The following is a 13,511-nucleotide window of genomic DNA, read 5'->3' on the forward strand; positions in this document are numbered from 1 at the left end:
TAGCTGATGCTAAAAAACAGAGCTGCATTAAGGCCTCTCCATGTGTCTTCAGGGAGTTGCTGTCCACTCATGCCCGTGGTTCCATTCATACTGAAATAAGGGTGCATTTCACTCTATGCATGATCCTACATTCTATTCCCTTCCAATCTCTTGCACTACCCAGAGTATGCGTAATGTGTTCTGCGCGAATCCTGTGAGTGGACATTGATGACGGTTGTCACACAGACGATCACTGACCTCATTGAACTGATGGAAACCATAAGTATGAATTGGCTTTGAGAGAATATGCAGTATCAACAGACGCCAACACCGGGATTCCACTGAACACATGTTGCTAGCGCTCGATTAATCAACACCCACTGGATACGTTCAAGGCTCCCCTTTACCCATTAGGAAAGCTGGAGCTAATGCTAATTCAAAACAACACATGAACTGTAAAACACAAGAAAACAGATGTTTCACAGGTTGACCCGGAGAACGAGAAGAGAACGCTGGATTTGCAAGAGTGTTGTTAATGTAGTTAAGTGAAATAGGCTGTCAACCCGGGGGCTTTTATTCTGAAAATAAACCGGACGCTTTAATGTTGAATCTGTGTTTGACCTACAGTTCCACTCATGCAAACTTCTGTTCAATTAAAGCGCTCTGGTCCGTCGTCCAGCAAAAATAGAGCTCTTGCCTATTTTCTGGGTAAGCATGACGTACGCTAATAGTAGTACCGCATTGACTTAAGTGAGGGTTTTTGCCCAATACACTTTTAAAATGACATAATAGCTTCTTACATAATATTCACTTAGGTGTGTTTTTCCCCAGTCCAGGAAAAGCAGCATAGTCTCTCTGCACAGTAGTCATTTGGAAGCATATTTGAGTTGATGGGTGAACAGTGAAAGTAGTTTAACACTGTAAACTAGCATTAGTGTCTTTAGTCATGACGAGTGTTCCTATTTCAGCAATTGTCACTATGCTCTTGATATAATAAGTAATAATGTATAATAAGTTATTTGCATTAGAAGGCAAACATTTGCAGCTGAGAACTAAACACAAAGTAGAGGTGTAACAAACCCCGAAACCACGTTGTTTCAGGTGAAAACCAGTGTATATATTATGTATATGATTTTATATATTTACTTCCATTAGCAATTATAGATAGAAAACATGGAACATGTTTCACTGAAAACCAAGGAAGGAAACAATAATCTAAAGCCTTTTGCGAAGAAAATAGCGAGAGTTTGTGATGTGCTTCATGTTTTTTTGTCATCACTTGCTAATTTTTTCACTGGTGACAGCAACAAGAGCCGTTTGTTTATCCTCCCCCTCCAGGTGGTAACACAAAATGTGTTGCCGAAGTATTTTAGTTTTTTCACACAGCGTACATATTGAGCTCACTTCTTCTCCCGTGTCATTTTTTAATCCAGATTATGCTTGTCAGATTTCACACTTTGGCGACAGCCCTCATTTAGCCAGCTTTGCTATAGTTTACGAGGTGACCCAGTTTATTGTTTTACGGTGTATGGAACATAATGATGCAGCTAGATAAATTGGGAATGTGCACTCAATTATGGCCGCTTCATTATCTATTCTTACTCGTTTAAGAGAGAATTGCAGAACAGTGGAAAATTAGATGATTTCTCCCACCTCTAATATCGAGGTAATGTAATTTGTTAATCCAGGTGCACTTTTTGTTGTGTAATGTTTGGAAATTATACATTTTGTGATACAAATCGGCATACATACCTCCCAGTGGTAGTAGCTTTTCTTTAAAACAGGGAAAGGTAATTTCTGGTCCAGTTAGTTACACATAAATTCTGCTCAAAATCCATATGGGACTGAGGCAGACTAGGGCTCATTGTATCAGACTCCTCCCCCCTTTTATAAATGCTGGAGGTGTTTTGTTTCGTCACCTTTTCCTCTCCGCTACTTGAAGCACAGGGCTATTGAGAGGCTCATCTAACTAAGCACCTGCAGTGGGGATTGCAATTGATGTCAAATTCACTACCAGTCCATGCCCCCTGCACTGCTCCCCACTCTCCCTCCCTTTCTCACTCCCCTCTCAGCCAACGTATTTTAAAATCAGACATTAGGCAGAGTTAGCGCCCCTACCCTTAAGGCCACATTATACTTCTCCGACTGCGTATGCGTTATCCGACTGCGTCACCACGGAGACGACTCGAGCCTTCATACTTCTGCGTCGTGGTGACAGATACGCGCTGCAATTTCCTGCCCGATCAGTAGGGGTCGATGCGCAAGGTTGTTGTGCTTCTGGCTACAGTGAGCAATGGTGTCCGAGAGAGAAAGAGAGAGAAAGACTGTTGTTGTTGAAACAGTGGCCGTTTCTCACTTTTCTGTGTGACGGAACGCAGTTTTGAGATAGTTTGAGGCGAGAAATTGGCCATTTAGAGTCTAAACATGTGCTGTGTGTGTTAAGATATGACGTATTTATAGTTTGGCAGCGACGTTATCGGCGGGGATGAGCTCCGCCTCTGTGGACGCTGGGTGCGCACAGTGAGCCGGCACAGAGCAGTGCTATCTCGGCCTGTTCTGAGGACCAATCGCAGCTCTTGCCGTCTCCGTTGTCCCTTGACGGAGTGACGGACACTTAAAAAATATTTCGTGCAGTCTGAGACGACGCAGAGGCTCTTCGACAGGCTCTGCGTCGACGCAGAGTCCCTGCGTGACCTACGCAGAGCACTTTACGCAGGAGTATAAATTGGGCTTTAGAGTTAGAACATTTCAGAACCACAAACTTTAACCTTCCTCTGCGAATGCTAGAAGCAAAGTGAGGGGATTTGTCCTTGACCTTTTTTCAATTGTCATTAAAAAGCACAAATAATAATACACTTAGTTATTAATGTGAAAAAAAAAACATTTCTATGTGACAGTTAGCAGTTGACTCACTTTAAAAGTGTTGAAAGAAGAGAAAATACTCAGGAAATCAGCTTGCAATATCGTAAAAGCAACACTTCATAGTGTGAAGCAGGAAAAAGACAGTGAAAGAAATTATAGACATAGTAATAGATCTTTTGTCATGTCGTATTTTGTATATGATGATGTGATGATATGTGTGCATGTATATATAATTTAAGTCAACACACACACACAAAGCTCACACTGAATGTGTGATATAGAGTGACATAGAGTGACATCACTTCAGTTAGTCTGTGTCTTTTGGGCCAAACGATCTGACGATTCTGACTGGTACATGTCTGTCTACCATGTCCTGCACACACATCCTGTGATTTGTCTCGTATTTGATTGGCAAGCAGGCTGTTATTTGGTGTAACTAGAGACCAGAGCTGGAAGTCAGTCGAGCCAGTTCGGGCCACACCTTGGTTTATATGGGAGGAGGGGATTTCTTGTTAAGCCAGGATCTGTTTGATTGTGGGCTGCTTGGTTTGGATGGCAGGCGTGGGTTGGGCTGTATGGCCCAGGTAAGACAGGAATGGTAAAGGGGCGTGTGAGTGGGGGAGGGGGGGGGGGGGGGGGGGGGGTTATTGGTGCTGCTAAGGCATTTCGTGGATCATGAAAACAGACAGGCAGACTGAGCCGGAGAGGGCGCAGCAGGGAATGTGCGAAGAAGCGTAGCACTACGCTTAGAGCCCTTCCCTGCTCTCTGTGCCAGGGCATTCCATCCTCTGCCTCCCTTCCCTGCCTCCGTGACAGAATGATAGATCTGCTTTTTATCTGCAGATGAATTCATAACACATAGCTCGGCATTGGAGAGGGGCAAGGGGACAGACGGGAGGATGTGGAGAGAAAGTAAAAGGGTGAAGGGATGGATTGTGGTACACGTGGCTTCACAATTCTGGACAATCTGTCATAGCACCTTTCATTCCTTTTGAATGCAAGCCGGCCATAAAAATAGAAAGGTCATATGGGTCACCTTTAAAAAATATTTTCAGATTTGATAAAATAACTTTTATCCTTAAACCACAACCTTGGCTGTTTTTAGCTGTATGCTAGTGTTTAAATGTCCTTCTTTCTCCCATAAATGTCTCGCATTCATCTGCTGTTATATAAAGAAGGTGTTTGTAGTGGAAAGTTCCATTTGATGGGTGGCATAACAGAGGATGGAGTGATAGAGGAGAACAGGAAATGAGTCAGAGGTAGTTTGCTGGATTGGCTGATATTAGAGAGAAACTGACCCCCTCAGCCTGAAATCACAGCAGGAACAGAGAGAAAGGATGTGAGGACACATAGTGGAAACACACAGCACTGATTTTCCCTACCTCTGCATTGGGTATTTAATGCTTAAAATATATAAAAATGATTAAACTAATGTTGAGTAGAATGTAATGTACAGTGAAATTGAATGTAACCGTATCATTGCAGAATCTATAAAAAAACAAATATCAATATAAACATAAATTAAGGCACTAAAAGGAAAGCAGAACTCTGCCATCTTGTTCAAGTATTCTTACATCGGCCAAACCATTTGCAACACTCTTTAATCCATATTTCTGTTCAACGTAACAGACCGTTTCATGTTGATGTCGTGCTTTCCTTGCCAACGGTAAAGACAACGATCCCCATGATCCCATGCTTTATCAAATTGTTTTGATTGAGATGCGTAGTAGCAAAAATGATTCACTTAACATTTAATTGGCAGTTGTTGCACACCTGAATGTAAGATTTCCCCTCACCTTAAAGGTAGGGTTGGAGATCCTGGAAAAAGCAGTTAGAGCAGTCTACATTTTGAATTCAAAAGTTCAAGCCCCTTTCTTCAGACCTCTGAAGCTACGCCTCCAGACCACAGGAAAAGAACAGATTCACTGGCATCGCTAACTTTCTGTACTTTTTGGTCACACTAACTTTTTACGATACTTGTTCAATTGACAACATGATGCCAAAAAAAACAACAAACACTCAAAAGATCACATAACGTTAACCTACCTGTCCAGTAGAAACAGAGCCAGCATGGCATCATTTTGCACCCCTTTCTGTCGCCACCGTTGTTCATTCTGGTCTTGGATCACTCTGCATCAGCCTTTTTTCCCAAAATACGTCCTTGACGTGCGACAAACACCTGTTGTTGACACCTTTTTCTGCCATAACGTTGCTGCAACTGTCTCGTTGGATTTAGCAAGCTAGCATTGTCTTCTGTGCATGCACAATAAGTGCACAAAAGGGGGGTAATCGCATACACTCTTAGAAATAAGGTTTCCAAAAGGGTTCTCCTGTGAGGACAAGCCAAAGAACCGTATATGGTTCTACTTACCACTTTAATCCCTAAGAGTGTAGGGAGGAGGGGGGGCAGATGGCAGTTTCATTGATGCATCATGATCCAATTAAGTAATTGGGACTGATCATTATGATTGGATGGTGTTTTTACAGGCCTGTCCGTTCTACGGGTGTTTTATTTATTTATTTTTTATTTCTGTGACAATGCAATAATTCATTGGTTACAATCAGGGTGTGAAGAGGATTTTAAGTAATACAGTAAAAAAAAAAAATGCTCCAGAAATAATCTCTCACTCTACCTTTAACTGCATCTTCCTGGACTGTAAGTTAAATTCAGTCGTTGTTGTGTCTATAGTATGTTTGCATCAACTGTGTTTGCCTGCACCTATAAATTCCCTGTAGTATCCCTCTTATGTCCTACTTTCTCTCTTGTGTCCTACTTGTTTTTTTTTGAACAAGGTCTTTTTATTTAAGACTTTCACAACACATAAAACACACTTACAATACAAACAATAACTAATCCCTAATCACCACCCACCCACCCACCCACCCACCAAACCTGTACCACGAAATCAAAATACAGTCATTATGCATATTTGTTGACAAGGCAAAAATAATAAATAAATAAAAATGAATAAGAAAAAACACATGTACCAACACAAATAGGAGAATCTGTATTATAGAGCCAAATTTTCTGTTTCCATTTGCTCCACAAATGTCAGGAAGGGCTGCCATATTGCATAAAATTTCGACACAGACCCTTGCAGAGAGTATCTTATTTTTTCCAGCTTCAGATATTGCATAGTCTCTTTAATCCAGTGGGAGTACAAAGGAGGAAGAGGGTCTTTCCATCTGAACAGAATCAGTCGTCTGGCCAGCAGTGTACAAAAGGCCACCATATTGGATTTGCTACCTAAATTCACAACCTGTGGAGTGACACCAAATAAAGCAGTAAGAGGGGATGGATCTACTGGTTGCATTAATATTTTAGAGAGAGTGTCGAAAATGGACTGCCAGAAGTGGTGTAATTTTGGACAAGTCCAAAACATGTGTAATAGAGTCGCGGGGCCTTGCTTACATCGATCACAGATAGGGTCAAGCTCTGGTCTGAATTTAGACAGCCTAACTTTCGACCAGTGAAGTCGGTGTACTATCTTAAATTGTATAACACAATGTCGTTGACAAACAGATGATGTGTGGATCCTCCTGATAACTTTCTGCCATACTGCATCTGGAATCTGTTCGTTTAGATCCTCCTCCCATTTGTGTTTAAGACCATCTAGAGTCGATAACTGAAACAAATTGAGAAGGCCATATAGCTTCCCTATAACCTGCTTCAAGTCCTTCCCTAGCTTAAAAATAGACTCCAACAAAGATACCGAGGGGCAGAGGGGAAAGCAGTTGGAATGTGAGGCTATAAAACTCCGCAATTGCAAATACCTAAAGAAGTGGGATCTGGGGATATGAAATATATTAACCAGTTGTTCAAAAGACGCAAAGTTTTTATCTACATAAAGATCCTGTAATGAATGTATCCCACTACTGAGCCACACACCAAAGGCTCCATCCGACATTGAAGGAGGAAACATGATTTTTCGTTATCGGAGCAAAAAGGGAGAGGCTGTTAAGAGCAAATGATCTTCTGAACTGAGTCCAGATTTTAACCGAATATGCCACAACAGGGTTAGCGGTGTAATAAGACATGGGTTTTACTAGTGGGAGCTCAGTGCACAGTAAAGCTGACAAGGAAGAGGGTCCACAAGAAGTATGCTCCAAAGTTAGCCATTTAGGAGTATTTGAGTTGTCAACATCTGACATCCAAAACAAGAGCGCTCTAATATTGGCTGCCCAATAATAAAACAAAAAATTGGGAAGTGCCATGCCACCCTGGAGACGCGGTCTATGCAATATGCATTTCCGTATGCGTGGATTTTTATTGTTCCAGATAAAGGCTGATATGAGTTTATCTACGGAGTTGAAGAAGAACTTAGTCAGAAATATGGGAAGGTTCTGAAACAGATACAAGAACTTTGGCAATACATTCATTTTGATGGTATTGATCCTTCCACTTAAGGAGAGAGACAGCAGATCCCAACGTTTAATATCCTGTTTCAGATTATCTAACAGGGGCAGAAAATTTGCCTTAAATAAATCTTTAAAGTTACGTGTAACCCAGATTCCCAGATATTTGAACTTTTTTGCATTTGTTTTAAAAGGGGTTGAATTAAAAGAGATGTCCTCTGCAGATGTGTTGACTGGCACTAATTCACTTTTCTGAAGATTTATTTTATAACCTGATATTTTGCCAAAAGCTTTCAATGTGCCCAGCAGAGTAGGGAGACTTGACGAAGGGTCTGAAATATATAACAACATATCATCTGCGTAAAGCGATACCTTACACTCTAATCCCCCTCTGATAATTCCCTTAATAGTAATATCCTGTCGGATAGCTAATGCCAACGGTTCAATTGCAATGGCAAATAAAAGCGGGGACATTGGGCAGCCTTGCCTAGTGCCTCTTTGCAGTTTAAAATAGGGAGAGAGATTATTGTTGGTACGTACTGCTGCCATCGGAGAGGAGTAGAGAGCTTTAATCCAGGATACAAATTTTGGACCGAAGCCAAATTTCCTAAGTGTGTAAAAAAGGTAGTCCCACTCCACTCGGTCGAAGGCTTTCTCAGCATCAAGAGATAATAAAATCTCTGGAGTGTCGGATGGAGAGGGACTATACAGGATGTTAAGAAGGCATCTAATATTAAAAAATGAATATCGGTCTTTCATGAAACCTGTCTGATCAGGTGAAATAATTAAAGGGAGTGCCATCTCAAGACGTTGGGCCAGGAGCTTCGCAAGAATCTTTACATCTGTATTTAAAAGGGAAATTGGGCGATATGAACTACAGTGGAGGGGATTTTTATCTCTTTTTAAAATAAGGGAAATGGTTGCCTCACGCATTGTTGAAGGAAGTGAATTTAAAGAAAATGACTCCTCGAAGACAGATATAAGGAAAGGGGCAAGCACTGCTGAAAATGTCTTAAAAAACTCTGACGGGTAACCATCAGGCCCCGGAGATTTGCCCCCTTGCAACTTCTTAATCGCCTCTGTAACCTCTGCAATGGAGATTTCATCCTCTAGCACAGTGGCTAGCTCTGGGTCTATTCTGGGAACATCGAGATTGCAGAAAAACTCGTCTAATGTCGACTCATCCTCTAGTGATTCAGAGGTATAGAGGCCGGAATAGTAGCGAAAGAAGCAAGAATTAATCTCCAAATGATCTGTATGTCTTAGATCATTTTCATCGCTTACCTCGGATATGTACTGACTAGCAGTCTTCTGACGTAATTGGTGTGCTAGAATTTTCCCCGCCTTTTCTCCGTGCTCATACGAGCTATGTCTGCACTTTAAAATTTGATTTTCTGCTTGGCGCGTCGAGAGGAGGTCAAACTCTGTTTTAAGCAATAGGCGTTGTTTAAGTATATCATCCGAGGGCGAGTGACTATATACCATATCCAATTTCAGAATATCATCTGTCAGCTGCTTAAGACGCTTGGTGTTGGCTTTCTTCCGCATTGCACAATAAGAAATAATCTGCCCCCTTAAGTATGCCTTCAGCGACTCCCACACCATAGAAAATGACATTCCCGGTGTCTGATTGTGGGTGAGATAGAATTTAATTTCTGTGTTGATAAAGTTTACAAAAGTGTCTTCTGAAAGGAGTAGCGGGTTAAGTCTCCATGGACGATAGCCACAATCCGCAGCGGGAATGCGTAACTTCATATTCAAGGGAGCATGGTCAGAAATAACTATGGACTGATATTCGCAAGCAACTACTATTGGAAGGAGTTTCTTATCAATAAAAAAATAATCTATCCGTGAGAACGTTTTATGTACAGGGGAGAAGAATGAATAGCCCCTAGACTTAGGATTGAGGAAACGCCAGACATCGGCTACACCATAAGTCTGGAGAAAGAGCTTGATTGTTCGAGCTGACTTTGATTCAAACGAAGTTTTAGAGGAGCTACGGTCCAATTTTGGGGAAAGTACACAATTTGTATCCCCACCTAGAATTAAATGATGTGAATCCATGTTAGGGATGCGAGAGAAGGTATTCATAAAAAAGGCATGATCATCCCAATTTGGGGCATAGATATTAGCTAAAATAACTGGGAATCCGTACAGTCTGCCCGTCACTATAACATATCGCCCTGCAGGGTCCGATACTGTGCCAGACGCTACAAATGGAATATTCTTACTAATCAGGATTGCTGCTCCCCTTGCTTTAGAGCCAAAATTGGAGTGATACGATTGTCCTATCCAACCACCTCTCAGTCTATGTATATCAGTAGTGCGGAGGTGAGTCTCCTGGAGGAATGCAATGTCAGCTTTAAGATGACTAAGATGTGTTAATACCTTCCTGCGTTTTACAGGATGGTTCAAAGATTTCACATTCCAACTTATAAAGTTAACCATGCACCCCGAAATCGTTCCTACGTTACTCGTATTAACCATTAGTGTTCATAAAGGACAGTATTCCAGTAATACACCTCGAAACGTCAACAAGACAGAGTTTAAAACACAGAAGACAGTCAAAAATACAATAAAATAGCACAGGTCTGGTGAGTTCCCACCCCCTGCCGCCTAACTGAACATGGCGGCTGCAATACCCTTCGTAAACAAGACCACACATTAAGTGGTGGTAATGGGGAACAACTTAGTGTAGTAGGCCGCTTCCTGCCTAACCTCGTATTTAGTAATGGAGCTAGATAGCGCAATGAGTCTATAGTGACTTTTTAACATCCCTGAAGCAATATATCGTGCAATAAAATTAAACAGATAAGTAAACAAATAATAATCAAAAAAAAAAAATAATAATAATAATAATAATAATACGAAAATATATGAAAAAATATTCACCATGAATAAATAAACCTATGCTTCTTGGCACGTATCTGTGTACATAAAACTGAACAGAAATATATGTGGGTACCACTTAACTGAGAGATTGTCTGTACTAAAACAAACATTAACAAGTAAAAAAAGAAAGAAAAAGGTATTCGAGTGGGATTAACAAACCTTCCACAATATAGTATCCGACCATAGGAAAAGAGATGAGAGCAAAACCGAAAAAGGTGTCCTCACTTCGCAACTTCCGCTGCTGGGATGACAGTCTTAACGTAAGCCATTGCCTTCTCCGGGTCCAGGAAGTCTTTGTTATCTCCATTGTAGGAGATGCGGAGTCGAGCTGGGAACATAATCCCATAGCGGATGCCTTGTCGACCACGTAGTAGGTTCCTGACGTTGTTGAACGCAGCCCGGGCCTTTGCGACGCTCGCGGTGTAGTCCGGAAATATGGCCACTGGATCTCCCCTGTACCTGAGTGGGCCTCTCTCTCTGGCTCGACGCAGCACATCGACGCAATCTTGATAGTAGTGCAGTTTAGCAACAATCACACGTGGTTTTCCATTAGGCTTCCTCTGTGCAGGGCCTCTGTGGGAACGGTCCACCAGAATGTCTTTATCCAGATGCAGAACTTCCTTCAGTAGTTTAGAAACTGAAGCAGTGGAGCTCGAGTCAGGCTCCTCTGCAATCCCCACAATACGAATATTGCACCTTCTCATCCGTCCCTCCATGTCCTCAGCCTTCTCCCTTAAATCAGCCAGCTCCGTTTTAAGGTCAGCCACCGTAATCTGCAGCGCGGTAACTTCACCTGAGCACGCTGATAAACCTCCCTCCACGTCGCTGATGGCGGCCTTCATGCTGTCTATGTCAGAGCGGATAGCTGCAGCGCTGTTAGCGATTTCAGACTTAACTTCTTTCAGCTCATTCCTAATGAAGTCAAAGTCATCACTGAGTGCAGACTTTAGTTCGGCTCTAATAATAGCAGATATGTCCGCTCCCAGCGAGGAGATAATGTCCGCTTTCAGGTCCGCGGGGTTCATTTCTGCCGCCGGCTGTGTGGGCGTCTGCTCACCGCTGTTCTTGTCACCTCGAGTCGCGGAGGCTTCGGGCCTAGCGCTCGAGGGGCCGCTGAACTTATATTTACGGAGTTTGGACGTCATTAAAGTAGCGTGTGAAGCTCAAACTTGCTCCAGGGTATTTTGGTCGCGATAGTCAGGGTTTTTTAGCAACAAATATGCAGAAAACGCGCTTTGAAATAGTATTTTTGAAAAAGTTAGGCAGGAGCTCAGCACAACAGGTCTTACTCCATCGCCAGCTCACTAGCGCCCCTCCTACTTGTTTTTAAATGCACAAATCATTTTTGCAGGCCAAATGCAGCCACATGTCTTTGTCTCCGTACGGTTCAATCGGAGCAAATTGGTTAATAGCATTGATCTTTACGGGGTTTTTCACAGCCAGTCTGATTTCAGCTTAAGAGTAATGAGCATTAATGAGTAATAATAAGCAATGATGTTGTTTCTCAGTGGGGCAATGCAGAAACTTAGAAGAAGACGTACTGCAGGGCTGATTGCACAAACTCACATGGGTCCCTCTGGACCAGTTAACATGGAATTCAAAGACAAACAACAGTTTCTCGTTATTCTCGTTCCCAGGAATTCAGCAGGTTGTTGTGATTAGCGGCAAGAGACAAACCGATCTCACTAGAAGGGAATTAAATGTAAATCTAGGGCGGTATTTAGGCTGATGAAATACAGTAAACTAAACAATTGGGCTGTGGTGGGGAAACGGGTGAGAATGACCCGAAAGTGTCACCGCCGTGCTGCTGTAATGGAGCGGTCCGCGCTGGGTTTGACTGTCGTTAATGTTTTTCAAAGCCAGTTTTTTCTGTGAACTTTTGAACAGGCTGCATGTCAAGCTTTGGCGTATTAGAAATGTGGGGTCATAAATTGCTTGGTGAACTATCAGAATTGCACAGATTACAAATTGATCGGACACTCACGTTGTTGATTGGCAGCTCATAAACTTTGTTAAATTGGCACATTAATGTAGTGACACATAAGGGTCAAAACAGAAATCTATGTTACACTGCAGAGTTTACGTTTGGACTAGTGTTTTTTGGCTTGGAGCTGTCAATCTGATGTTTAGAAGTTGGCTTCTTGCTTGCCTGTGTATCTTCATTAAAGCTTAATTGTTCAAGCAGTAGACTAAGAAGAGATTTGATATTCAGACTCCTCTCCTCTGGCCATTCTGGCATCTGTTATTAACTGAAGATAAACTTATTTTTATTTGTTGCTTCAGGGTTTTAGTTTCACACATCTGCAGCGGCTTAAAGGTGTTACGAAGTTCTGTATCAGGAAATTGGAAAGTGTGCAGGAGACCAAACAGATGTTGTTTTAGGTTTTAGGTTTACAGGGTCGGGTATCATTTGAATGTGTGGGGCTGTCAATTAAATTTGCACAATTTCACATGTTTACATTTGTATTAACTTTACATTTCACAATGTTTTTATGTCCATATTAACAATGTAAAGCTACTTTTACCACTTTATGTAGAATGGGAATCAAATGAACGCAAAGAAAGTTTTTTTTTTTAGTTAAGTTTTGAGTTGCGTTCTGTTTCATACAGCTTATGATTTCAGTTTTTTCCACGTGTTAACTGATATAAGTCTAAAATTATACTGGTAGAGTGACTGACACGTTCGCATTGACGTTGCACTTGATTAATGCGTTTGTTTGTTTTTAAAATAATGGCCATCCCTTAATTAATCCTGATTAATGTGTGAAGACCGACAGCCTTTAATAATTGTCATTATTGTCATTAACATGACATATTGTGACACTACAACAACATTTTTAGCTGCTTGCTGTTTGTATGCTGTATGTAATTGTTAGAAACGTATAACTCAATTTAATTAAATGTCACTCACAGTGCAGTGATAAATGAAATATGTGATTAAGGCACAGTCGGTGCGCGACACGTGACCGCATATTATGGACGAAAACAACAATTAACAGCTTTTTACCCAACCATAGAGAAAACTGTCTCAGTTTGGGCGGAGGAAGTGTGTCGGCTCAGCCGGTGCATGCACCTCGAGTAGAATCCATAAGGAGATTGTAGGAGCGGTGATGGACTGCAGTGAATGGTCAAAGGTGTGGCTGTGGTGTGGCAGAGACGGAGGAAACGGGGCGGAGTGCAGCGAGGACAGTGAGCCACAACTGCCTTTGGACGGTTGTCAACGTCTACAACGTGTTGCCTTTTCAGCCTGGCTTTTGACCGTTATAACTCAGAACTGATTTTTGGTTCCCTGATCCTTAAAGGGGAAATAAATAGTTTATAGTGCCATCTAGAGGAGAGGCTGAAATTTACAACAAAGAACTGCTCCTCTGCTCACCCCCTCCCTTCCCTGAGCACTACGGTATCCTCAGCTGGTCAAATGT

At 41.9% G+C, this 13,511-nt stretch overlaps 1 protein-coding gene across 5 annotated transcripts in view; it reads left to right on the plus strand.

Moving 5' to 3' along the window:
• LOC310924773 (muscleblind-like protein 1) overlaps positions 1-13,511 on the plus strand; it is a 78,267-nt gene that overhangs the window by 21,769 nt on the left and 42,987 nt on the right. The window lies entirely within an intron of this gene.

The sequence above is a fragment of the Microchirus variegatus genome (genome assembly GCF_963457635.1).
Source record: "Microchirus variegatus genome assembly, chromosome: 3".
Classification (NCBI taxonomy): Eukaryota; Metazoa; Chordata; class Actinopteri; order Pleuronectiformes; family Soleidae; genus Microchirus; species Microchirus variegatus.